The following is a 5002-nucleotide window of genomic DNA, read 5'->3' as shown; positions in this document are numbered from 1 at the left end:
TTAGTGGGGATTTTATATTTCCAGAATTTGTAGAACCAACATACCTCAGTGTGTTATACCTCCTGGCAACAGAGTGTGGAATATATATCAACGACCACAACGCCCCCCTCCTTCATCTTGCCTATCTAGGAAACATGTCCCTATCTTCCTCAAAACATACTCTTAAAAGCTTCATGCCAGTTCTAATCTGTTCCAACTCCCATGCCATCTGCCCATCTAGACTCAATTCCCACACTTGTTTCCAAATAGGACATTGACCCTGCCATTTAGATATGACATGGTGCCAGAAGAAGATCCCACAACTGTTTATAAAATGTATAATACCATATGATATATGACTGTCATCTTTAGTGCCTAGTATGTGATCCATTCTAATAATAATCTGGTGTCTAGAACCTAGTTTCCAAGTAAGATTCTGCAAAAAACATTTACTATTTTTTATGAAGCTGAGCCAAATCGTCGAGCCTGATACGATCCCAATAAGCCATTTTCACATCCAGATAGGAAACTCGTGGTCCTTTTGATACTTATGTCTTAATATCATGCCCCAAATTCCATTCCCAAATAACCCCCTCCATAGTGATTTCTGCAGTAACGCCTAGCCAAATCTCCTCAGATTCAATATCCCCCAGCCACCCATTCGCTTAGGAAGAGAGATATGGTCCAGCTTGACTAGATGGAGTTTGTTATTATTAGTCATACCGGACCAGATGTATTTGGCCATAATCCGATTGAGACTCTTAATAATGGTGAGAGGGAGATGATATAGATGTGCCCAATATACTCCCAACTGTGTGATCACCGCATGGGTCAGTGTGATGCGGTCCCCCAAAGATAAACATCTGAATTCCCACCCATATTTTTTTTTATAGAAATGGTCCACAAGCCACATCTAATCATTGACCTTATAACAATAGGGTTGAGTATGATAGACAAGATATTTCATGCCCCCCCATAAATAATTTTGAAGCCACCCCAAATAGTCTATGCATATATGCAATAACCTCCATATCGCATATCCCGTGCAATACGATAGACTTCTGAAGATTCATGAACAATCCAATAGCATTCCCAAACTTTAAAAATAAATGAAAAAGTGTCATCCATGCATACCTATTTAGCATCCCCACGATGAGAACATCATCAACAAAAAAACTATGTGAAATTCTTATGTCTCTTCCCAAGTGCAATGCATGAAACTATCCCTCTGCCACTGCTTTTTTTATATGTAAACTCAACCCATCCATTGCCAATATGAATAATAAAGGAGATAGTGAACATCCTTGTCTGAGTCCCATCCCAACCTTAAATAAATCTGTGGGATAACCATTAATAACAACAAAATAATTAACATTTGAAACACAAGCCATAATCCACTCGACACATCTGGCCTGGACACCAATTTTATGAAGTACCAACCTCAGGTAACCCCAGTCAAGGTAGTCATAAGCCTTCTGTAAATCAACCTTCATAATAGCAACATTTAATTTTTTAGAATGGATCAAGTGCATGCATTCCTGGGCAGTCACCACATCATCGTGAATTTGTCTATTTTGCAGGAAGTCGAACTGCTCAGGGGATATGTACTTAGACAGAGTATGCTTAATCATGTTAGCAATAGTTTTTGAGATAATATTATAAATAAGATTACAAAGTGAAATGGGTTTATAATGTGAGAAAGAGTAAGAGGAAGTCCTTTTCAAAATGAGAGAAATATATGTAGAATTTATATGCGGGTGTATATATCTCTTGGTCGGTGATTCCTCTACCATGTCAAGAAGATCCTACTTAAAAATGTCGAAGAAATGTGTAAAAAGTTCCACCGTCCACCCATCTGGTCTTGGAATCTTGTCCCCCCCTTAAAATATTTAAGCACCCCTAGGATTTCCTCCTCTGAGACAACTTTATATAGATCCAAGTTTGCATCCTCGTCGAACATGGAGGGATATAATTCCACCCCCCAAATTTGGTCCTCAGCACTGTCCAAGTCCCTATGATAGTAGGCCTTCTGAAAATGAAGAACAATGAATCTGAAAATGTCCTTATGCATCTGAGCCTGCTTTGCGTCTACATCAATGATCTCCCATATGGAGTTGAGCTTTCTCATGTGATTGGAAAATCTGTGAAAAAATTTAGTATTCCTATCCCCTTCCAAATCCATATGGCCCTACTCTTTAGGCACCAAGTAGACTCTTTAATAAGTAGTATATGTTTATTTTTAAGTTCCAGGGCATGAATACAATTCATGATAGGAACTAGGAGATTATGCATAAGAATATGTGGACGAATGCCATCCAGTTCCCTCAAAATGTCAAGTAACTCTTTGTTCATGTGACTTTGTTTTCTCTTCTCCCATGCTTTTAACTCCACCCTAAGAGCCCGAAGCTTATCCAATATATGCATTATGGGGGAAATGTCTCAAACCTTGACTTGATTCCAAACTTCCCATACAAGATTGTTAAAATACGGGTCTTCCAACCACACATGATTAAACATAAAAGGCATCCCACATCTGAGATCCCCCCTCCTTTAGTGTAGGATAATGGGCCGATGGTCTGAGATATAATTATGCACCACCTTTGATTGGATAGTCCCAAGTCTCTTAACTAACTGTTCATGTAAGAGGAAGTGATCCAGCCTCTTCGCGACATATCCATCCCCCGATCTACCATTGTCCCAAGTTGGAACAATCATAGAAGGGCATATATCAACAAAGTTGTAATCGATAATAATATCTTTGATATGATCATCCATAGCATCAACCTTTTTGGACCTCCCCCGTACCTCGTCCAGACCAATCATACAGTTCAAATCCCCTACAATGATAAGAGACACAAGTCCCAGAATCTTTGACGCTATAAGGTTATCCCAGAAAACACCCTGATCTCTCTATGGGGCATGTTATCTCAAAATCAGGCCCTGGAAGGCTGCAGACCAGGAAGACTTCAAGTAACTATTTCAAACCTACTTTAGGCTGAGGCTTAGCCTCCTCAACCTGAGAGGGCTCTCTCTAGATGGGTTAATGATTTTGATTAAGATAAGATGGCTAACTCTTTGTGAAATAACTGTGACAAATATAGATGTTGGAAAAAAATTAAACAAGTTTCCATTGGGCCTATGGAGTCAACAACACCTCAATAAACAAGGATCTTGACTTTACATAGAAGTCAGGGCATTCAGCATTTGAATATTCAGAACACAACTCATATGAAACCACAGTTTATAAATGCATACAGGAAATCAGAGCACACTCAGTGAATTCTGAGTGATTATACATTTATACAACTGTAAAAATTTAGGAAAGGATAAGATCACACATTCTGAACATAGAAATCCTTCATGAATCCTGAGAAGTAAAGCAAAATTATATTACTGAAACTCTGTCTTTACATAAGCCAAATACAATGCTTTGTCATAAAGTTTTCCAACCCCCATTACATTGCTGTTTCAGCTATATATAGAATTCTTATTCTAACTGATCGAGATTCCTCCTCCAGCATGAGGGGAATTCGATAACTACCTCTAATGACACCTATCAACTATTTAACTAACTAATAAATACAATAAAGTGCTGACTGGAGCTTTTTAAGAGTTCTAAATCTACTATGACCCTAACTCCATATTATATGCATCATGGATTCTCCTCGTTTTTTGACACCTGGTCCTCTTTCAGTTTGGCTGAGATGGCTGAGATAGGTATTTAATGCCCCATGTTGACCTTGGATGTTGAAACTCTTAAACTGCTCAGAAATATTAGGAGGTTACCCTTGCTTCTCGGCTTCAGTTTTTTCCAAAATCTTCGAATGCACAGAAGCATGTTCTTTAGCCTTTGATTACCCAAGATGTGTAAGACTGCCACGTCCTCGATGCGTTGTAAGCTTTTTTGATGAACATGTGTACAGGCAAAAATTCCTTGCAGGCAAATCGTTTGATATATTTCGAACTGTGATAAAGGGGCTTTATGACAAAAATTTAAAATTGGATTTGAATATTCAACCCTTTTAAACATCCATCTGTCTTGTCCTGATTGACTGTTGTTTGCTCCAGCTGATGTCTTGCACACCCTTTAGACGTTTCCCTTTCAAAATTCCCGCTTATAATTCAAACTACTTGATTTGCGTTAAAAACAACATCTTCAGCAGTTTCGTAGCGCGCTACGAAACTGCTGAGTTATTTGAAACAGTTTGCCTTTGACCCGAGATCTTTATCAACCGAGTATTTGATTGCCAAAAAACTCCCTTCGACTTTCCACATGTTGAACAGGGATTATATTTCTTCAGAAAAATAAGATTAAGCAAATTTGTCAAAAATTTGAAACAAAACCTTTCTTGAAAAGAAAACTCATTTAGCAGGTAACTGGCTTAGTTGTGTCTTCAAATCTTCAATTTGTTTCCTCATAGCTCTATTCCCAGCTCTCAGTTGCATATTAATCCTTATGATATACTTGGCTTCTTTGATTGCTGGTACTGTCCAGGTGTGAAATTGTGCATGGCCATCAACCACTGAATTCAACTGAGCTTTTACAGCTTCATTTCCTTCCCATAAGGTTTTATAATATTTCGCATGTATGGCTGCATGCTTTCTAGTGGCCTTTTTCAATTTAGCAATCTCATACTTGGCTGACTCTAATTGTCTCTGTATGGCTGCTATATTGTTTTCTTTAACTGTAATGAAGGTTCTGCCTGTGTCTTTTTGTGTTCCTTCCCCTGTTTCCTCTGTTCTCGGCAGTGCTTCCTGTACTTGCTGGATCTCCTTGTCATAGGTCTTCTAGGTTTAAAAATGAATTCTTCAGCTAGCTCATCAAATTTAAGCCTTTTTGAAGCCTTGGATTTCTTGGTACCTTCTTGCTCTGACTGCATCAATTCAATTTGGACTGGTAGAGACTGCTCGAATTCAATGGCCTGTAATAAATCATTCAAATTTGCCTTGGACACTGGGCTCTCTTCAACTGCTACAGCTTTACCTTTTTCCTTATTTATCTGGCTTCTTGTTCTTACTCTTG

The sequence above is a fragment of the Pinus tabuliformis genome, chromosome J (assembly GCF_031772625.1).
Source record: "Pinus tabuliformis cultivar Carrire ecotype Pingquan chromosome J, CPIR1, whole genome shotgun sequence".
Classification (NCBI taxonomy): domain Eukaryota; kingdom Viridiplantae; phylum Streptophyta; class Pinopsida; order Pinales; family Pinaceae; genus Pinus; species Pinus tabuliformis.
Note: the sequence above shows the minus strand (reverse complement) of the source record.